Here is a 24,648-nt window from a genome sequence, read left to right as displayed (position 1 = left end):
CGCGTCGGCCAGCATGGGGCTTTTGCTTAGTTCACAGTCCAGAGAGGTGGCTGCTACATTAATAACCTTCAATATTTCAACAAAAATTTACTGTTATTATTTGGAGTTTCCCCCCCCCCAAGTCAGACCTGTTCAAAAGGAACTGTTTCACATTTCTGACAATTATAAATGTTAAGTCGCGCGGACGCAGCAGCTTCCTCGCGGTTTTGGATTTCTGTATAAAGTCCAGGGAAAATTCTGCCAGAAATTGCATAGCCCAGCTCATGGTCCCAGTGCATTGCTGTAAGAAGTCTCTGGAATCAAAGTCTTTAGGCACAGAGGTTCCGCTTCACTCTCAGCAGCTCCGAATTTATCTGGGCCGAGGGCGTGCCGGTTACACCCCCTTCCCATGAGTCCCTGGGAGCCCCAAGTGTAAAAATAAAATATTAAATATTTTATAATAAATCATATCTACTTTCAATAATAAATTCTACTAAATTTTAATATTTTAATAATAAAACTATTATTAGTCCTGCTATTACTGATCACACACTAATAATCCACATTTTATTTAAACAGAAATGGCGCCAGAATACCTACTTGAAACATTTTCTGGGCTTATAATAAACTGGTTATAGGGGGATTGGATGATAAAATAATCAGCCTAAAGCTTTATTTATATTATAAGAGCATCATTTATTTCTTATTGCTACTCAAAAATATCATCTACAATGTGGAAATGAGACCAAGAAATTGGGCCGCATTTTTTAAGGGAAAAACATTGTGTGGGAAGGTGGTTCAATAGATTCACCAAAGGAGAACTTAGGAAAATGCTCTGTGTTTAGACTCAGTGAAGATATATATGACAGTAAACATGTAGATATTTGGTGGGAACATAATATTTGTTGAGTTTAAAAGACTGAATCATGGAACATGATTTCATTGTAAGCCTTACATTTCGATTAGCAAATTCATTCAACATCCTTTCCTGTGACTGACTTTTAAATGTCATTTCAAGTCATATTTTCTAACAACCTTACCATGTTGCTGGTTAACTTATTGTTTACGAAATTGAATGAGATGTTTCACATTGTGTATTATGTATGTACATGACAATTAGGTTTTCAGCCTACTGGAAAGGATACTAGATATGTGGGATGCATGGTCATTGCTGCTGCTGTTGAATTCAAGCAACATTTGCTGAGCTTGCAGACCTAGAAATACCAGTGTAACTGCCTATAGCCTTGAGTCAACAGTTGCTATTACTACCTGTACCGTGAGAAGCACCACACTTACAAACCTTTCACGAGATCACCAGAGCCTATTATTGCACAAGGGAACCAAAAAGTTATTGGTAAGAGAGGCCAGAAAATAATGTGATAGATTCTGCATAATTATGATACTGGGAATAATATTACAAGGAAGAGGTGAAGCTGGGAACTAAAGAACAAATAATTGGCAGGGGGAGCAAATAAATGCAAATAGCAGAAGACTAAAACACCTCAGGTAATCTCTGAGGTTCATTTTAGTATAGATCTTATTTTTCCAGAAAATGTAGATGCAGGAAAGTAAAGTAATTTGCCAAAGTTTCACAGTGTTTTTTTCTTTTTTTTGTGCATCACTACTTGGTTTTTAATGTAAGAAACTATTTACCCATGGAGCTTTGTCACCTCCTGTCTCAGGGTAAGGTGGGGTCAGAATAAGTAGGAGTTGTTGACAGCACAATACAGCAGTAACTACTGAGAATACTAACCAAAAAAGAACAAACTCAGGGTGATAGAAACCCAGAAATCAGTCATATTTGGAGCAATGATTACAAAGTTTAACATCTATGGCCTCTAAAATGTCTTCATCCATTTGTCTGAAATTCAGATTTTAATTACTAAATTGTTACCTTCAATCTGTGATGAACTTAAGAGAGAATGAAGAGGAAAAATGGAGTATGAGAAAGCAAATTATTAGATCAAGCCTAGTGACAGAACCAGTTAAGAATTTTTGTTTACTGGGCACATGATTAAGGTTAGAAAGGCACCAAGTCTCATTAAAAGATCACATTAACTAATTTAAGTGCTCATTGGGTATTCTAGAGTCTATCATAATTACAACTTAGTATTCCCCCCACCCCCTGATTTGTCATCACTTGGTAGTGATTAAAGACAGGATGGTCTTAAATGAGTGTTTTCTCTACCCAAAGAACTGAAAGTGCAGCTTGCTCATCATGTGCCTGGTTTCTGTGACTTCAGGGGGTATTCTGAGAGGATAAACTTAAAATGCTGAGTATCTGCATAGACAGTCATTTAAAATCTCAATCTAAGAGAATAGCTATCAGTGAGATAGGTTATCTTTTACATCATTTATTTATTCATTGAATCACTTCGAAATATAAATTGGCCATTCAATTAGAAAGTTGGGACCACAAACATGAAGTAAAATCATATGCATACCTTGTCTTCAAAGTGCTTGCTGTCGAAGAGACATCAGATATATATTGGCAGCTACCTTAATGTTTAGTAAAATTAAATTTAAAAAAGAAAACAAAGAATTGTGTGAGAAGAAAAAATAATGTCCCAAATTTTCACTGAAAGATGAGAAGAATAAATAAAAGAGGTTGCTTTGTGGTGGTTTTAAATAATTAAAAGAACTTCATAGAATTGATGTGAAAACTGTGTCCATTGTAAAAAAATGATAGAGTATTTTGAGGACAGTAGCTAATATGAATGTTCCTCCTCTGTTTAACTGCTATATTTGTATTTCTCTCTTTTTTTTTTTTTTGCTTTTTGGGTCACACCTGGTGATGTACAGGGGTTACTCCTGGCTTTGCACTCAGGAATTACTCCTGGCAGTGCTCAGGGAACAATATGGGATGCTGGGAACTGAACTCGGGTCAGCCGCGTGCAAGGCAAACACCCTACCTGCTGTACTATTGCTCCAGTCCTGTGTATTTGCATTTCTTATTTATTTATTTTATTTAATATCCAACACATACATTTTTATTTGATCTTCAAATATCTAGATGTGCCCAAGGGGTAAATTGCAAAGTGAGATAAAATAGAGAAGGAGATGAACAGATGTTTTGCAATTTTTGCTTCATACAATCTTATATAATTATATTTGGATGGTCTAGGATAAGAATGAACTACTTTATGATAAAGTTTCTTTCATAAAATTACACCATCTCACTTCACAAATCAATATGAATTGGACAGATAGAGCAAGTTAGGACTGAAGGCTGAGGAAAGAAAAGAGTTTTAAGGCAAAGGGATTTTGAAATTTGAGGTTAATTGTTTTGGGTCCTAAATGTTTGAGTGCCCAGAAATATTTTAGCCTAAAGCAATAGAAAACTGGACAAATTTGGCTTAAGCCCAAAAGGAATGTATTATCCAAGGAAATTGAAAAGTTAAGGGGAAATATCTTTTTCAGGCCTAGCTGAATGAGAGTACTTAAATACTAAATCAGAAATATTTCATTTCTTTCTCCGCTGTGTTTTCCAACTGGGCTTATTTTCAAGCTTGAAAATGGTACTGGCAGCCTCAAGACAATCTTCCATTGAGTCAGGAACCCCAGTAGGAAAATCATTTTTCATTCTCCAAAATTCTAGCTAAAGTCATAGCGTCAGCTCTCTTTGGCCTGACGTCAGCTATGTCCTCACTTTAAAGAATCACTGGTTCCAGGAGATCTTAGCACTATGATGGACTACATCTGCCTCATTTCACCACTTTTAGAGTGTTGTCCCTAATAATAAGAAAGGAGCAAGAAGTTTAAGGGACATTCTTGGGGCTCTTGCAGAAGGGAAAATCGATTATGATCAGGGAATAAATATAAAAGTGATTGGAAGGACTATATGGATTAGAGGAATGGGATCAAGATATAATTTTTATTTTTTGCTTTTTGGGTCACACCCGGCGATGCACAGGGGTTATTCCTGGCTCTGCACTCAGGAATTACCCCTGGCGGTGCTCAGGGGACCATATGGGATGCTGGGAATCGAACCCGGGTCGGCCGCATGCAAGGCAAAATGCCCTACCCGCTGTGCTATTGCTCCAGCCCTCAAGATATAATTTTTTAAAGATCTTAGCATAAGTGAGAAACAAGGATACAGTGAACGGCACACAGCTACAGTGTGGAAATGACTGGTCCCCTCTCTGTGAGGGTGGGTTGGCGGGAGGAAAAAAGGACCTCAGAGGGAATAATACAAAAGAAGTAAACAGTGCTCTGGTTGTTTTTAAGAAAATGCGGAAGGGGAGAAGACCATATTGCATAATATCAATGCACATTCCCAAAGTAACTAATTTTCTCTTAAGGAAATGCTCAAGTATTGAGAGAATAACAAGAAATGGTTCTACTAGTATATGCAGATGATCCAAAGATCCACTGTCATTAAACCATGCAAGAATATCTTGCTTGCCATTAAGCAGCATTTTAGTCTGAGAATTCTATTTCTTTTAGTTTTCTCTCCTGCTTATCATTCTCCTCCACCTCCCTGTATAATTGATTCATGAATATTATTTTTCCTATAATACAGAAGGTTAATAAGGGAGTAGATGTTTCATTTGTCATTTGCTTTACTTGACTGATTTTAGGCTCACTTCTTTATTACCTTGGTCTGCTTTGTTTCTTAATGGTTCTACAATGGCAACAGTTTAGCTGTAGTAGTCTAAGAAATATATATGCCTGCTAAAGCATCAGTGTGCATGCCAGAAATTAGTGAACAAGAGTAACAACAACAAACACAACAGTGGATTATAATCTGGGTTCATCCACTGCTTCACCATCTCCCCACCCTCTGCCATCATCACTCACATTTCATCCAGAACTGCCCCTGATGCTTTAAGAGTAGGCATATATGTCCTCTTCACTACAGTTTGAAATATAGTCATTTATCACCTAAATTATAAGGCACTAACTATACTTCACAAATCACGAAATCTCCGTTAATCGTTGATTTCTCTAGCAGGCTCAGTGACCTCTCCATTAGTCCTTTCCCTGAAATCTTAGAAGTCTCTCTTGGCTCAGCCCTCTCAACATGTCACACTGGGGGCTCTTTCAGGGAGAGGGGAATGAGATCCAGCTTGTTACTGGATTTAGCATATGAATACACCATGGGAAGCTTGCAAGGCTGTCCCATGTGGGCAGGAAACTCTCAGAAGCTTGCCAGTTTCTCCCAGAGGGAGAAGTCGAGTACAAGATATCGCTTCTAGGAGCTTGCTTTTAAGTCTCTGGGTGCTGACTGTTGATGGAATTACACACACCTGGGTTCCTCTGCCGGTACCTTCATGCGTGAGGTCTGCCCAAACGTGTGGAGAGAGGCCTCTGAGCATGGCTGTAGCTAGGTTCCGGTGGTCTTCGGCCGCCAGGAGCTTTGCTCGGGGTGGGGAGGGAAGCTGGAGTCCATCCCTTCCGAGGGGCCCCGGGAGTGGTCAGCACCCAACTATACTTCACTCACTCTTTATTTTACATCATCATCAAAAGAAACAAAAACAAATTCTTAGATACAAAGAATAAATTTAGGATTATAAGAGGAAAGGGGATTTAGAAGGTGGGTGAAAGTGAGTGGGGAGAAGTTATTGATGGTAAATGGAAACTAGATTGTCGGGATGATAATTATATAGTATACAAGATATAAGAATGTAGTGTTACACATCTAAAACATAACGGTTCGAGGCAATGTTACATCAATATTTTTGTACCATACCCAGCATTGCTCAAGGAGTATTCCCAGCTCTGCCCTCAAGGATCACTCCTGGAGGGATCTGGGAACCGTATGGGATGCTAGGGATCAAATCTGGGTCAGCTGCATGCAAGGCAAAAGCCCTAACTGTTCTCTGATGGCTCTGGCCCCAATAAATCAATATTTTAAAAATCTTTCTTTACTTTACTCTTAGGTGATATCTAGAGACCTTTCTTGTCATTTCTAAGGTATTGTTTTGACTTTTTTATACACTAAAAATGTTTTATATATATATACACACACACACATATATATATAATATATATAAAAAGATCAGTTGCCTGGAGATGACATAAGATAATTGTGGGGGTCTAGGGCACTTTGGTATAAGTGAAGTTGTGATCTTTGTACATTAAAGCCATAAAAATTACCACTATGGGAACATGTTGCATAAACTAAAAGTTAAAAAATTAACTTTTCAAAATAACTACTTTCCCTCTTCATGAGCAAGGCTTCTTTAGGTTTTAGTTATATTTCTATATGATACATTTAAAATACCCTAGTATGCTCTTTGTTATTAATTATAAATGAAAAGTGGATATCATCCAGCATTTTGCATGTTCTCATTTTTTTGTCTCAGTTCTGGTTCCAACTTTGCTTTTACTACATGCATAAATTTGGACAACTACTAAAATGCGACTCCACAGTTTCCCCATGCAAAGTAAATATAGCCTTAGTAGTCAGTACATAGCCATCGGAAGAATATTCTAAAAATTAATCACTTAAATAGAGATTAAAATATTGTGCTGCTATAAACTGCACACAAATTTGCATTAAGAATTACATATAATTTAGGATATGATTTGAATGTAGAAAAAAGCTTCATAAGAACAAAAACTTGTTAGATTTCGTTAGTGACAGAGGTTAGCATAATAAACAATAAATATGTAAAATACATAAAAATAAGTATAAATAAATGAATGACAGTTCCTATACCATTTTATACTAAGCTAGTATTATTGGTTGAATTATGTTCCTCTGCAAAGTATGTTGAAATATTAACCTCTGCTACCTCTAAAGGTGAACTCTTTTGGAAATCTTTGTTAAAATTAAGTTAAAATTAAGTAGAACTTAAGTCAAAATTAAGTAGAACTGGATTAAGACAGGCCCTAATCCAATCACTGACATCCTTATTAAAAATAGTAATTTGAAAGAAAATGGTAATTTGAATCCAAGAGATCCAAAAGCGATGAGGATGAGTCATATGACACAGAGTCAGGTAGGAGTGATGTATCCTGTCTACAAGCCAAAGAGTTCTAGAATTTCTGGGTATCGTTAAAAGCTAGAAGGGTCAGAGAATGAATTCTCTGATTCTCCACTAGAGGTTTCAGAGGGACTATGGACTACGAACACTTTGATTTTAAACTTCCAAACTCTAGTAATCACCGAAGAATATATATGTTATTTTAAGTTACCCAGTTTGTAGTATTTTGTTATATCACCTAAGAAGACTGATCTCCCTCTTTCTATTTGGAAATTAGGTTTTAGAGAGAATCTGATTTGCTCAAGTTAATTCATGGAAAAATGAACTTTTGCAAGAGAATTGTCTTATTATCATAAAGAAGAATAGGGACTTATAAATGCACTAATAATTGATCTCAGTGATAGGCTATATAATCTTAAAAATTAAACAATAATTATGGTATTTAGGCCTCACTTGGAAGTGCTGAGGGCTAACTCTTGGCTTTATGCTCAGAGATAATTCTTGGCAGGGCTCAAGGGAGCTCAAGGGAGCTGAGATGAACCCAGAGCAGCCATGTGCAAGGCAAGTGTCCTACCTACTGTGCTACATACTTCTGGCCTTCAGGCTATCTGATCTTAAGCCAGCATGACTTACTAAAATCTTTTTTGGTTCTCTATTGAATGGTTACTATTATCTAAACTATTCTCACCACATACTATCATTTTACCAAAACTAATCTTAGATTTTTTTGCAGGAAGTAGGGCACACCAGGGGGTACTCGAAGATAGATGGCTAATCATCATAAAGTCCTCTTCTTGAATTACCATTCTTGATAAAAACAAATATATCTGTTTCTACATGCAACTACATCTTGGCCTTAGAGTTTAAACTGATTTGTCCTTTGAGGTACAGTCCAAATTTATCTTGAAAGACTGTTTTTTGTTTTATTGGTTTTGCTTTTTGGGTCACACCCGGCGATGCTCAGGGGTTACTCCTGGCTCTGCACTCAAGAATTACCCCGGCGGTGCTCGGGGGACCATATGGAATGCTGGGAATCAAACCTGGGTCCGCTGCATGCAAGACAAACACCCTACCCGCTGTGCTATCACTCCAGCCCCATATCTTGAAACACTTAACAAGCACATAGAAACATGGAGATTTTGACTTGAGCAATCTTCTAAGAAATGTTACCTTTGATTCCTGGTTTTATGTGACTCACTAGTCATATGACTGCTGAGGACATCGTTGAACAGCCGTTGGTGGCACCTGATTATTAAGGCTTCTTTAAGCCCTGTATCATTAAATTAACTATTATCATTGAGATATAACCGTACCCTTTTTATTATAAAACATGAATATGATTCATAAGTCATTCTTATGAAGTACTCACAACATTTTAGTCCAGACTTTCAATAGAAGCATATACTTTATATTAGAAAATTCCCAGCTGACAGCATTCTCTTTGCAAAAGCTTTGAACTAATAAATGAATACAAAAAGTTCTCCATAGGTTCATCACAAGACAGAATTTACAGAAAACTTCTGGTATCAAATTAATATTCAAGATCTTTCTGAAAATTCAAAGATGTTATGAATTATGCATTATCTTAGATTTCTATCATCTACTTCTTTTCTTTGAAATATGTGCTATAAATCTTCCTCTGATTCCTGTAGTTTTTGACATAACATTTTTATTTGAACAATTTTTTTGTTGAAGATTTTTCCAGGGAGTAAACAAAATGCGATGATTTGCTAAAATTAGAAAGAAGCTTTTGAAAATCTTAAAAATGCTTTAAGTCACAAAATTTTTTTACTCTTTTTATATGGTGTATAGGTGCCAGTATTATGCAGTAAAATTTTTATTAAAATTTTTATTTTTTTTACAGCATTGTCACAGATCTGCTCAAATACATTAGGTTTTATTTTCTTGGACTCTATGGTCAGAAAAACAACAATCTCATACCAAAATCCATGCTGACTCAAGTAAACTCCTCCACCAAAATTATAGCATATTATTGAGATTTTCTCTCAACAAACATCTCATAATGGTAAGGCTCTCCTTGTTTTCTCTGTGGTATTTTGAGTCATCTATTTATCTGTGTCTGGAACACTAGGTAATGTGAGTATATAAAGACATATATTATGATAGCATCAGTATCAAAAGAGGTTCCAAGCCTTTTATTGCTTTTCCATGCTCTTCTAAGGAACAAAAAGAAACCACTGTGCCCACCTGGAAATCTGCCTTCCTTAAGGAAACAAACAGAAGATACTACCCAATTTATCCCAAGAATACCCCTTGGATTATTTTAGCAATTCTAGTGAAGGGCAGTTTCACATAGTTTGGGAAATACTAATACAGTAATACAACAAAAAGAAAGAGCAGGTAGATGTCAGAATGTAATCAGAATTTATATTATTAATATATTTATATTTATAATATTAATATGTTTATATTTCTTATTAAAAGAGCACTATTTTAATATTTGTTGTGATACTATCATTCAATGAAGCAACTGTAGCATCCATGTTTTGGCAAGGGAATTAAGAAATGCTTGGGGAAGTGTTTGAACAGTATATCTATTAATATAATATTGAATCATTTAATGTTCAAATAGATAAAATTATAATTTCTCAATATTTAGAACAATTTTAATTAGATTAAAGAAATTGGAGATGCTTTAAGCCATCTCTCCCTTTATAATCTAATGTATTTTTTAAGCCATTATAATTCAGCTGATTGAGATTTTTAAATTACAGATTTGAACTAGCAAACAATTCAATTCATTTACTTCAAAAATAATTATAAGAGATATACAGATATATTTTTATATTTTTTGTTTCACCTATAAAAACGTGTCTATTAATTTGTTCATCTTTTTAGTCTAGTGTATCACCATTTCTATTGTTTTCTTATAGTAGCTCATAAAGCCAAAGTCAAAATACCTAATCTGTAAAAGTCAACCAAATGTTAAAAAATAATATGCTTTCAGTAACAGTAAAAGAGTAACTCTTGAAAATTGGTTCTCTGCCTCTTCATTCTAGATCTTAAGTCAAGAACCTTTGCTCCTTCCTGTTGTCTTTCTTCTTTGGTGTTCCTCTTAGCTGCCACTTGGATCTAATTTTGCCCATTCTTGCCTTTATAAATAAAGACTCAGAGGCTTAGAAAGGTGTAAATAACTTTCACAAAGTAAACAAAACAAAACAAAAACTAGTCAGTGTTGACACCAGTCTGCTGAACACTCAAACCCTTATTCTAGTTACTGTTTAAATGACTTTTAGCTATGAAGTAAATTAGACCAATATTTCTAGAAATGTGTAAGGATTTTGTTAAACTAGAGATTCTGATTTGAGATAATTGGGTTGGGACCTAAGCATATATAATTCTCTTGAACTCCCAAAGATTACCATGAATGAAAAACGTCTGGTAAGAACTCTGTGTTAGACTTAACAAAATCTTGGGTATTCCTAATTAATTTAGTACGAAATTTCACTTTTTTCACTGTTTACCAATATCTCATATTTTTAGAATATATTATCTTATTCAACATCAGGTTTTTGGAATATTTTTAGATATTTTAGATTTACGTACTAAAAATTTAGTTTGCACAATTACTAGCTACCCTTTAGTTCCTTGTTTTCATTTTTAATGGAACTAGAAAGGCCATCATTAATAAAATAACTAAGCTGAATATGATTTATACTATCAGGCCGCTATTTTGAGAGAGACAATGGATACCAAGTGAATAATTTTGAATATGTATAGTTTTCTTTGCTGTCGAAATTTTTATCCAGGCAAACCAGGTGTAAGTATGATCAATAATCTCGAGGAAAAAGCAAATCTTCTTATAGCAAATAGAATAGGCACAAAACCAGGAAAACATTGTTCTTGAAAAAATACTGTAAGGAGTAGGTATAGTGAGGAATAGTTTCAATAATGCAACAAAATTAAATTGGAATTGTAGATTTCCACATTCAGGGCATGTAAGTTTGGACAAGCTACTTATCCTTAATAACATAGTTTTATTTTCTTTGTTCAGATGGTGAACAAATCATGCTCAGAACTTGTTCCTGACACAAACTTTATAGTTTGATAGTCCTTTTGCTACTTCTACTTGAAGATGGGCTGTTAAATGTTCATAATGGACATATAGCCTTAAGATGCTTTTATAGCTTTTTATTTCTTGCCCCATATCTAGAATTTCTAACTTTTTGTTCTTCACATCAAATGGTATCAAACGACCTAGAGAAAACCATCAAAACCTAGACTAGATACTCTCCATGAATCTGGGTCACCAAAGACTCAACTTACATTTGCACATACATTATGATAACTGTAGGTTATAAACATTTTACTAATTAATGCATCTGGAACTATTCCTATCCCTATAGTCATTAAATCAAGTCTGTTTGTTTAAAGCATTACTTGACATACTTGCACAAAATAAATTTTGCATGTGTTTATGATGCAGAGAGAAGTCAGAAACTTTAAATAATGAGTAATTTAAATTCTAAAGATAATGAATTCCACAATTTTAAAAAAAAGCAATCTTTTTTTTTAAAAAAATGCTAAATGAATTTCTGCTACCATTTGACATTTAGAGTTAGATTGCCTTGGACTTAAGTGAACAAGGTTTCTCAGCACCAATTCCTCATATCACTGGAGAATTCTACCATAACTGGAGGCACTTTTGGATTATTTTGGGTGTTATTTTCATGGATAAGAAAGTGGAAATTTATAAAAGGGTAGAATTAGTTAGGTTAGATCTAGTAGTCATTATTTCCTTCAAAGAGATCTGAATTTTTCTATCTAGCAATATATGAGGAGTTTACATTTGTCCCCTCAATGGAATTAACATTGGGGTCTGTTTGAACTGAGTCTAAATAAAACAGTGCTCTTGTTGTCCAATATCCTAGGAAATACACTCTCTCTAAACAAATTTCCCAAATTAAAGTCATTGATTTCTGAGACCAAAGAGATCGTACAGCAGGTAGTGAACTTGCCTTGCATCTGGCCGACTTGGATTTTAATACCCGACACCATCATTACTGACAGGAGTGATCCCTGAGAGCCAAGCCAGGAGTAAACCCTGAGCACTGTCAGGTCTGACCTCAAGCCAAACCAAACCCAACACCCACCTCCCCCCAAAATAAGCAAACAAATTAAATCATTAACTTCTATCCTTCTGTGACATATTTAATTTTCTATCTTCCTTTCTCTCCATGATTATCTGATTAGATTACATGGTACAAAGTCAGGTATCCCTTGTCTCTCTCTAATCACATGTCCTTGACCAAGCCCATTCTGAATGCATTCATTACTCAACTTTGCTGAGCGTTCAGCAAGGCAGTTAAGTAGATTGCAGGGAAAACTAGTTTTATATTGTTTACTTTCCTCATGTTTACTTCCCTGTTACTGTTATTGAGACACTGGAAATCTGTTCTTCAAAAAATATATAGACCTAACCACATTCACTATCAGTTCATTCTTTCTCGGTTCTTCTCTGACATTCCTTCCCTACTTGCCATCTCTACCAACTTTTTCTGTTAATGACAGTGCCTAATATATCTTAGAAAAAATAGAAGTTATCAAATAGAAATTTTTCTATATTTTGTCACAAAATTTACAATGACTTTAATATTTTACTTATATCACCTTTCCCCTAGATGGCTCATGTACCTGAATTGCATCTTCCCCAAACTTCTATATTGAAGTCTTTACTCCCAGTCACTAAAAAGTGACTGTATTTGGAAAAAGGGCTTTCAAAAAGAAAATTAAGATAAATTCATATGAATGGACCCTACTGCGATGTCCATTTTTGTTTTGCTTTTTTTTTGTGCTACATCCAGCAGTGCTCAGGGCTACTCCTGATTCTGTGCTCATAGATTACTCCTGGCGCTGCTTGGAGTAGCATATGGGATGCTGTGAGTTGAACCCAGATCAGCTGGGTATAAGGAAAGTGCCCTGTCTTCTGTACTGTCATTCCAGTCCCTGTGAATTCCTCTTAAGAAGAGATTAAAACACAAAACACACACAGACCCAGGAACAATCTTCTGGAAATATCAGAAGGTAGCCTCTGCAATCCAATTGAGACAGGCCTCTGAATAAACTTAACCTACTGACACATTGATTGCAGACTTTTAGTCTTCAGTGTTGGGAAAAATAATAACTTTTATTGTTTAAGTCATCTAGTCTCTAGTACTTTGTTATGGAATTTAGCAAATTATGTAGCCTCACTTGGACTACATTAAGTTTTGTTATCTCTCAGAGAAATATATATCAATTTAAATTAAGTTTCATTATATATTGAATGACTAATATTTTCCTTCATTACACTTATCAAATTGGCAATGATATTTTTAATTGACTCTTACTGCTCTACCTCACTTTCTATATACTTTGTTTTGTAGTACTGTGATCAAACCCAAGACTCATACATAAAGGGCAAAAGAAATTTAACCCTACTTCTCTCTCTTCTGCATAGTATTATATATATATATATTTATATATATATATATATATATTTGGCTTTGGGGCCACACATTACAATGCTCAGGAGTTATTCTTGGCTCTGTGCTCAAGAATTACTCCTGGCATTGCTTGGGAGAACATATGGGATGCTGGTGATGAAACCCAAGTCTGCTTTGTGCAAGACAAGTGCCCTATCTGCTAAATTATAGCTCTTCCTCATTAAATTTTAAGGTCTTGGATGGAGACAAGGCCATGGCAAATAAAGGAACTTCTCTGAGATTTTCCATATATATATATATATATATACATATATATATATTTGGTATGTATAACTGGGATTTTGTTAGTTCTAAGTCAACTGTTAGGCAAAATGAGATTCAAGACAAGTTTTCTGACTTTCAACCAGTTTTTGTTTCTTAACCTCTTTGAATAGAAATAGTTGTTTCAATGGAATAATGTCTTGACTGTTATATCCTGAATACCTAACACTATACCTGGTACGCAGTATTTGATCAATACAGTTTCAAGGGGGAAAGGAATGAAGGAAGGAAGGCAGGGACAGAAAGGAAGGAAAGGAGGGGGGAAGAAAAGAAGGAAAGATTAGGAGGAAGTAGGGGCTAAAAGAGAAATCAATGGCCTGAAGATATTTCATATATTGCTTACGTGAGGAGAGTATGAAGTCTTCCACTTGATGTTTCTTGACATGGAAACTATGAACCCAAATATTATCTTGCCCCTTAAGTTCTTTGTGATAATACACTAACTGAAGCATCCCAAATATCATTAGATAACTGTTTGGCTGTATATTCAAAAAATCAATTTGATGACCATAGCTAACTCTCTCGCCGCCTACGTCGGTGATCTCATGCTGTTTCCCCCACCCAGGGATGGCTGATGGTGATGGGCGGATGAAGGAGGAAATGAGGGCCAGGCTAGTTAGTCTCAATTGCAGTTTATTCCAATCTCATCTCTATTTTCTCCTGATTCTCCTGGATTCTCCTGATCCTCTCTCTGATCTTCCCCTTCCTGATACCCCTCATCCTCTTCTTGGATCCTGCTCCTTCGTATTTCTCCTTTCTGCTTCTGCCTATCTCTGCCATCCTTACAGCCTTCATTAATTCACAAATCCTGAGGGACTTTGGGTAACAATTACACATAGGTGTCATCATACAATCAACCAATGTAAGGTCCTTCCCTCAGGGGAAGCTTCTTCTATGACAGGTTCTCATCCAGCAAAATGAGGAGTGTAAGGTCAAAATATGGGTGTGTTTCTCCTCTCCTTAGTCCAACAAACATAGAAACATTCATAATATTAGTCATTTTGTATGAACACATAAGAGACACATTAAGCTTATAGGATTGCTCTCCTGGGCCATCTCGCTATAGATCTCAAACTACAGTGCTAAGGCCATACTAGTCTTTCCTAACCCTAGCAGGGTCCTAATCTTGTCATTACTTTTTGGATCATGAGAGAATTTGTACATGATCATGCTCTTAACTTATAGTTAAGTATTGTGGAGCTTTGGCCTGGCCCATTTTGATGTCAGGGTAGCTCACAACTTGCCCTGGTCCATCCAGTCCTTCATTGGGACCCAAAAGCAGGAAATAAAGGCAACTGAGGCTTAAGTCGAGAAAGAAGATGCCCAGGAGTGAATATTATTTGAAGTCAATTAACTCCCAAGTTACAAAAGCATAATATTAACTGTCTTTCTGTGTCTATACAAAAAGGACATTGCTTTGGAGTAAATTATGTGAAAGGACATAAATAAAAAGGAAAAGCAATATTTCACTTACGAATACAAGTCAAGTGTCCTAAGAAGGACCTGATCTGGGGCTGGGGCAATAGCACAGCGTGTAGGGTGTTTGCCTTGCACGCGCTGACCTGGGTTCGATTCCCAGCATCCCATATGGTCCCCTGAGCACTGTCAGGAGTAATTCCTGAGTGCATGAGCCAGGAATAACCCCTGTGCATCACCAGTGTGACCCAAAAAGAAAAAAAAGAAGGACCTGATTTTACAAGTTAAAAGAATTTGATTAGGAAAAAAGGTGGTAGACTGGTTGGGGAAGCAGAGCACAAAGAAAGAGATTACAGATAAGCAAAGGAATGGGAGTGACTTGGGAGCACTGTGATGGTGTAAGCCAATAAACCTAAGCTCCCTGTAGCAAGGGAGAAAAGAAAATCAATGTTATCCTATAGTTTGCCTCATTATTCTTTGTTTTATTTTGTTTGTTTATTGGTTTTTTTTAAACCTCTTGATATATTAAGGGATCTCTTTGAGATTTTCCCAGATATATTTGGTATGGACAATTGTACAATTGAAATTTTATTAGTTCTGTGTCAACCACTAGGCAAAACAAGATTCAAGACTAGTTTCCTTTCTTTCATTTAACCAGTTTCTTAGCCTCTTTGCATAGAAATGAGAAAGTATCTTTTCTTGGGATAATGTCTGTGATTCATTGACACATCCCTACTGACTGTGATAATTAATTTTTATGTTAGCTTGACTGTCCATGGAATATCCAGATATTTATTTTAGACACTGTTCTAGGTATGTCTGTACAAGTGCTCCTGAGGAGTTTAACAGAAGAATTGGCAGGCTCAGTAAAGCTAATTTCCCTCTCTCAAGTGGGTGGCTTCATTTATCATCTTATCTGATGTGCCTGAACAGAACAAAAGGTAGAGGAAGAGAGAACAATTCTCTCTGACTCTCTTTGCATTATCAATCTTCTCCTGCCTTCAGATTTGGACTTGTAGAATTTTTAATTTTGTCTCCTTTTGGTCTCCAGTTTGCTGCCTATAGATTCTGGGAATTTCAGCTTCCATAACTACATGATCCAATTATTAATAGAAAATCTATCATCTATCAGTCTTTCATCTATCTATCTATGTACCTATCTATCTCCCTATCTATATTTGTATGTTATATAAACATTTTGTAAAAGATATAGATTCTATTTCTTCAGATAATGTGACTAATATAGCCACCTAGCAAATATTCAATATTTAAGGTGAAAGGATACTTATAAAATATTTTTCCTTTAAACTAATTTTCACAGTATGATAGCCATTTAAGTAAGTTCTTAGAGTTGAGATATCCTGCAATCTCACAAATGCATTTTTATTTTTTCATCAGTACATTTTCCCATGATGAAGCGGCTGAAGCTTTATTGGTTTATTTTCTTAAGATGTTAACTAAAGAAAATTTAAATCACATACAAAGTGAAAAGAAGAGTAATTTAAACCTCCCTTTATCCATCACCCTGCTCCAACATTTATAACTCATGACCAGTCTTATTTAACCTACACCTCCATGAACTTGAAAGAAATACCAGACATTAATTAATTTCATGAATAAATGCCACTTAATTTATACTGTAGAGCATAATTTTATGTTGCTTTCAATATTAACTTTTCTCACCTTGAATAATAGATTTATTACTTTTCTTTTCTTAATTTCCTATCAACATTTTTTGTATGTTGGTAAAAATAACTTTGTTAACTTCTTGGCTTATTTTTCTATTATATAGACTTTCTGTAACTGAATCTATACAGGTCTATTACAAAGTATGTGACATAGTTTAGTTCTCTCAATTGGTATCAATCCCTTCATCTATAAAATATATAAAATGGGAGTTGTCACTTGTGATTTATATGTGTTAGAAAATTATATACCTGAAACTCATTATCAATAGTCTTATAAATCACAGCACCTCAATAAAAAAGAAAACAATTAAAAATTGTGCCTGTGACAAGTCACTCAATAATATTGGATAATATTATTAATCTTGCTATACGGGGGGACAAGAGCTAATGGATTATAGGTAAAATGATGATTCATCTCTTATTCTTGTAATTCCAACAACTGAGTATATAGCAGGTTCACAGAAAATACCACCAAGAAGCAAAGAAAAAACATTCTTTTCGGTTTACATCTTAAAAAATGCCAAGTGTCCTCCTGTGCCTTTATAATAGCTTTCTCCCATGTTGAGAGGGTAACAGGACAGATTGATCCTTGCTAATGGTGCACAGTTAGAATCTCAGCTTACATTTGGTGATAAATAATGAAACAATCTATGGGATCTTGCCTATAGTCCATTATTTTAGGTACATGTTTCTTCTTCCAAGGACCCTCAATAGAGACTTACGTAGCTGCCGAAATGAGAGCAAAATGAAGAAATAAAGAGGGGGGAAAAAACAATTCCATCTGTCAAACTGATGATGGATGCTGTCCAAACCTGTGAACAAAACCTGAAGTGCTAATTCTATGCGCTGCTGATGCTTTTAATTATGCGACTTTGACAGATGGAAAGATCATTATGCAGTTTTTATTTAAGAAGCTCATGCAACTGAAGATTTTTGTGCCAAGGGTAATCAGTTACATTAGAGAATTTTCCAGAAAGTAAACCTTCCCTTATTTATAGCTTACTAGGTCCTAATTATGTTTCATAAATGGACAGTCATATAATAAAGCAAACACAAAATATACATGATTTTGAATTACTACCCATACTACCATATGTCAGAAAAGGCAGTCAATTACAACCTCACATATTTTTTTTCTGTCAATGCACAACAAATACCTTGAGGTAGACTTTCAAAGATATGGAAAGATGCTTTTTGTTTGGTTTTGCCAAGATCTTCATAAAGTAACAGAACAATCATCATTTGCCTTATATGTATAGCTCTTTATTTATTTCATACCTATAAGAGTTTGTCTCACTGCAGGGATTTTCATAAGTCTCTCCTGCTATTTCCTGGAGCCATTGCACAGTGGGTAGTGCGTTTGCCTTGCACACGGCTGACCCGGGTTCTATTCTTCTGTTCCTCTCGGAGAGCCCAGCAAGCTACTGAGAGTATCTCGCCCGCACAGCAGAGCCTGGCAAGCTACCTGTGGCATATTTGATATGCCAAAATCAGTAACAACAAGTCTCACAATGGAGACATCATTTGTGCCTGCTCGAGCAAATCAATGAGCAACGGGATGACAGTGATACAGTGATTGTATCAGTATAGACAGCGATTGTCTATAGTGTCACCTGCATTCATGTTTCATTTAGTCCTGAAAAATAAAATCTTAAGCTATTTTTAATATCCTGTCTCTGGTCACCCTGCCTTCATGAGGTTCTAGTCTGCTTGTCTCCTCCCAAATCTCCTAATCCTATTCTTATTTTTAGAGACAGGATCTAGAGATACAGAAACTGGAGAAACTCCTTGTTGTGTCATCTCTGACTGGTATCCAGTAGTCAGAGGGACGCTATCTTTATAGTCCTATACCGTCACTTAGTGCAAGCCTTTGTTATCACAAAGCTATTACAGTTCCATTTCTGCAGCTACCTCATTCTTCCTGTCTCATGAGTTTGTCTGAATACTCTTGCCAGAAAGAGATTATTTTTTTAATTGAAATGACACTGGCTTAAAACATTCCATGGAATTTAGGAGTATATCACTATAAATCAACATCAGAGATAAAGATCTAATTCCATCCTTTACCATTCAATTAACCCCATGTACTCAACTACCCTTTCTATAGTCAAACACTAATTTGGTCTAGTAGCCTAAAAATATCTTTAGTTTATTTTTTTCTTCCTTAATATGACAGTGGGAGAAATCACATGATGTTTGTCTTTCTCCATCTGATATATCACTGAGCAAAGCACTGTCTAGGTATGATGAAATGGGAGGACTCATTTTTACACCTGAGTAGAATTCTTTTATGTGTATATGTCAGATATTCCTTAGCCATTAGTTTCTTACTAATTTGTTAAGGGACACCTAGATTGTTTTCAATTTTGACTCCTTTAAACAATACTGCTAAAAACACGGTGCTTCACATACCTCTTCATATTAGCGTTTGTAACATTCTTTGGGTGAGTAGTTTTCTTTTGGGGGTGGTGCTTATGGGAGCTTCCATGCAATGCTCAGGAGGATCAAGGACCCTTCCCAGTGATTCTCTGACCAGCCAGGTTAGTGATCCCATGTGACTGCCTAAGGATACAGTCCTGTTTTGATCTTAGAGTGTGAAGGATTAGAGTGTTTAGGAGCTTATATGGGCATACCCAGGGGTGCTTTATAACATTTATAGTGCTTGTGAAATCATGTGGTGCTGAAATCATGTGGAGATTAAACCAGGGTTAGCTGCATGCAATGCATGTGCCTTAACTCCTATAATATCTCTCCATCTTCAGCTGAATCTTTTTGTAGGAGCTAGGACTGACAAATATTCAGTTGTTCTCTGAGCTAACTCTTGACTCTGTACTCAAGGATCACTGCTGGTGGTGCTCAGGGAAACATATATGGTGCCTAGTATTGAATCAGGGTCGACCATATGTAAGACAAGTGTCTGAACCTGCTGTACTGTATCTTTAACCTCCCAGAAAGATCTTTTTAATATACAATTCTTAATATTTCCTCTGCACAAGAACTTTAAATCAAACCCTTTTCTTGAGAATAAAAATTCCTTTCCCTGGTCTCTCTATAGTGTGTATACTCCAAGCATATGGGACAGTTTCTTATACCCAACTTGCCTCTTCTTATCTTCAGTGTCTTGGCATACTTTCATTTATCTGCCTTACACATTTTCTGAGTCATGTTTACCTTTTTGAACCCTAAACTTCTTTTCCAGTTGAGTCAGTAAAACTCATTCCATATAATTACACATTGCGGTTTCTGAATTGCAGTGCAGTTTTGTACTGACCATGTTTATGGATAGTACATTCATTTAGCATTTGGGATATTTCAAACTGCTATTCTTCCATTTTACATTTCAAGTTTCTTCCTTTACTATTGTGTTATTAGTTTTTTTTCTTAAGAGCAAAAACACATATGTATCTTACTAGGTCATAAATAAAAAACTGGATTTTGAGATTCTGAGTGGTAAACTAGGATAAAGAATAAGAACAATAGCTTCAAACTGATTAAAATACCAATTCTGGTGCTTGTTAGCTATGTGACACAGGATGCATTACCTAAATTCTGTGAATCCAGTTCCTTTCATCTATAAGTATGGATAATAGTTTTCTAACTTAGCTGCTGTAAAAAAGTAAATGGCATAATAAGTGTGTCCAATAAATTACAGCTATTAATATGTCAAATTTAGCTTGATTTTCAAAGCTAAGCATGGTGACTGGCAAAGAGTTGGCATTTAATAAACATTAATTGAATTAAACTACATTATGTTTAAAGCATTTATCTCAGGCTATCACTACTCCTGATGTTTGCTAATGAATCTTCCCAATTTAGTTGAATTTTTAAAAAATCAAGTTCAAGGGCTACTTTCAGTATAAAAAAAAGTTACTAATAAAAGTCTCTCCAGCTATAAACATGTGGGTTTCATAAAGGGGATGGAGAGTGCAGTTAGGAACAAGAAGGGACCACTATGACAATAATAGTTGGAAATGATCACCCTGAACAAAACTGAGAGCTGAAAAGAGGTGAGTCTTTCAGTAACAGTATTGCAAACCAAAGTGCCTAAGAGGAAAATAAGAGAGAGAGAGAGGGAGAAAGAGAAGAACTTGTCTTCCATACAGACAAACTGTGGCGGTGGGGTGGGGGGAGGGGAATGGGAGGGAAAGTGGGGACATTGGTGGCGGGAAATGTACACTGGTGAAAGATGGGTGTTGGAACATTGTATGACTAAAGCTCAATCACTCAAACAACTTTGTAACTGTATGTATTATTGTAATTTAATTAATTTTTTAATGTGAGTTTTAGTCGTGTGTATATTTTAACATGGCTTAAATGATAGAAAAGCTTCTTGATAACCACCCAGTGAAAATATACCAGTTAATAGAAACCTACCAGCACTGATTTAAATGTAATAGAAATAAGTATCATCTAATATATTAGAGAGAAAGAAACAGGATGGAAGACAGAATTTTCAGAACTTAGGAACGAACTTTGGTATCGCCGAGGTGACAAAGATGGGTAGCACAGTTTCTATTTCAGAATTTGGGAGCTTCCCTGCCTTCCTTTTCCTTTTTTCCTCTCTCCTTGAGTAAAGTATTTTCTAAATTTGAAAAATAATACATGTTCTATAACTTCTAACTTTGGCCTTTTATTTATAACTTGAATGGGAGAGAATAGTGCACAACTTCACAAAATTTAGTCTTCTATGACTATCTTAATTTGCCAATACCAGGCTGCCATTTTTCTTCATGTTTATTCACTTATTTTTCTCAAATAAGTTTGTTGTAAAAAAGAAACATGTGGCATCCATAAGGAAATCAGAACCAGTTGACGTAAATAAAATTATGAAAATAAACAAAAACAGAGGTAACTTAGAAAAATATTAGTTGAGGGTTCAAAGAGGTAGTACAGAGGGGAGAGTGCTTGGTTTGCATGCAACCAATCTGGGCTTAATCCCCGACACCACATAGACACCACATATGGTCCCCAGAGCTCAGACCAGAGTGATCCTTAAGGGTAGAGCCAGGAGTAAGCTCTAAGCACAGCTGAGCATGGCACCCAAACCAGTTACATGTATTAGCTTAAATTTAGTCCAAAAATTCTAAAGGAAAGCTGTCAATGAAAAGTTACCAAGGAAAACTAAGGAACAATAAAAAATTTTCACAAACAAAAGCCAAAGGAATTTATTATCATTAGTTAAAATAGAAATATTAAAAAACTACGTTCTTAAGTTGAAACAAAGGGTCTCTAATAAGAAATCGTAAAATTACCAGTAAAGACAAATACATAATACAACTCGGAATAATACAAGGTAAAGATAATGAGTGAGTGCTAACCATAAGGTAAAGATAAAAGCAGTAAAATAACTGCAATTACAATATAAAAACTTTTAGTTTGGGGCACAATTAGTAAAGCTGGGTCACTCATATGTTCATAATGGTGTAAAAGATTGAATCCAGGCCTTTTGCATACAAAGCTCATTAAAATCTTCCTAGGGTTTGAGAGATAAAGTATAGTGTCTTGAATACCGCCAACACCATTGATCCCTGTCATTCCATATGGTCCCCTGAGTCCTGCCAAGAGTGATTGCTGAGCTCAGAGCCAGGAGTAAGCTCTGAGCACAGCTGGGTGTGGCACAAAACAAACAACAAAAATAATGTTTCATTAGCTAAAAGATAAATTTCTAATTTCATCTGGTAAGATTCATTTTGTTTATATTTGTTTGTTTTGTTTGTTTATTTTTCAGACCTAAGGATTATAGACAGCGCCCCAAATATGCAAGGCAATAATCACATCCTCAGTCCTTATTTATAATGATTTATTAGTGAACATCCAAGATAAAAATATGTAAAGTGTAATATCAAAAATGTATTTTGGGGAAAAATATATTGATCTTTAAAAGTCAAACTTAAGCTGATGGCAACTTAAAGTAGATGATTGCAAACATAACTTCTTTCATGTAAGATTCCATCAAATGTATTCAGCAAAGTCCTAATTCCTGTGGCGTTTGTTGCCACTATGTTCATAAAAGGAATAATAATAATATATATGAACCCATACATCAATTAAACACACAAAATATAATTCCAATGCAAGGTAGAGAACAAAACTGCATCTGATTCACTGTCTAAATATCTTGGAGCTTTGATAAGAAAATAAGAACTTTATTAATAGTGTTAGGTTGAAGTGCCAGAGTATCTAGTTTTGGGGGGAAATTGGCAAGATGCTGAATTACACAAGTAAACACAAGAAATTGAGCACACTTAAAGAATGAGAAAAACAGAATCAACCCAAACTTGCTGGCCCAAAATGCCATCAAGGTCCTTGCTTTGCTTCCCTGGGGAATATTTTTGTCCCTGCAAAGTGCCCTGGGACTAAGTAAGAGATAATTCATTCCAAAATGAGATGGCCTATTTTTGGAGTACTGCCCTGATTTTTTTTCTTTTGCCTATAATAATCTATTGTCCTGGATACCAGAAATAGTGTTGGGCAGGGATTATTTAAAGCTCTTAAGCAGAAGGCAGTAATGTAGCCTGCTGAACTTCTTGGAACAAAAGAAGTAAGTTTCCATTAAAGGGAGCTTTGAAACTGCCTATGGCATAGAGTCATATATGGATACCATTGTGGTGTTTTTTTTATTTTATTTTTATTTTTTTCAGAGCCGGTGAAAGCATTTCACGACCAGGAAAGGTATAAATTTGACTTGATAAAAACTAATTGGTAGGCTTTCGTGGAGAAAATCTGCCTCACGCAAAATAAAACAGCAAGTCACTAAAGAACTATTTTAGAACAGAGATGTTTAAATTTAGGGCTGGAGCGATAGCACAGCGATAGGGCATTTGCCTTGCACGTAGCCAACCTGGGTTTGATTCCCCCTGCCCCTCTCACATTGGCCAGCAAGCTACCGAGAGTATCTCGCCCCCATGGCAGAGCCTGGCAAGTTACCCGTGGCGTATTCAGTATGCCAAAAACAATAACAAGTCTCACAATGGGGATGTTACTGGTGCCTGCTTGAGCAAATCGATGAGCAACGAGATGATAGTGATGTTCAAACTTGACCATACTGGGACTCCAAGAAAGCCTACTCTTTTTTGCTTGAATACTTTTAAACAGGAACATCAATCACAGACACATGGCTGTCTTCTCACCTAAGGTCTTAAGAAGCTGTAATGTTCTTCAACTCTGATTTTGTTGTTGTTGTTTTGGTTTTGGTGCCACACCCAGCAGTGCTCAGGGGTTAGCCCTGGCTCTACATTCAGGAATTACTCCTAGTGGTGCTCAGGGGATCATATGGGATGCCAGATATCAAACCTATATCTGTTTCTTCACTTTTAAAAAGTGCTAGTAGGGTAGGAGTGGTAGTACATTAGGTAAGGCTGTTTGCCTTGCATAGGGCTGACCCAGGTTCAATCCCTGGCATCCCATATTGTCTCCCAAGCACTGCCAGGAGTAATTCCTGAGTGCAGAGCCAGTAGTAACTACTGAGCATCGCTGGGTGTGACCCAGAAACACAAATAGAAAAAAGAAAAGTGATAATAATTCAAAGTACTTCCTTTCAAATTTCAAAAATCCATTCTTCCATTGCTAATAATGTTCTGGATCACACAAAATGAGGTCAATTCCATTTTTTCCCTAAGTCTTTATGGTATGTTGCATAATGATCCCTTCAAGGTATCCACATACTAATCCAGGAAGTTGTGATTGTTATCTTACATAGCAACATACCTTTGTAGGTTTGTTTGTAGTGAATTCACTACATAAATTCTTTGTAGTGAAGAATTTATGATGGGTTTGTTAAGTAAATCTATAAAGTAATCCAATTTTTTTTTAGTAAGAAACAGAGAGGAGGAAAAGATAATGTGGTGATAAAAGCATTTAAATTAG

This window comes from Sorex araneus, chromosome 2, assembly GCF_027595985.1.
Source record: "Sorex araneus isolate mSorAra2 chromosome 2, mSorAra2.pri, whole genome shotgun sequence".
NCBI lineage: Eukaryota > Metazoa > Chordata > Mammalia > Eulipotyphla > Soricidae > Sorex > Sorex araneus.
Note: the sequence above shows the minus strand (reverse complement) of the source record.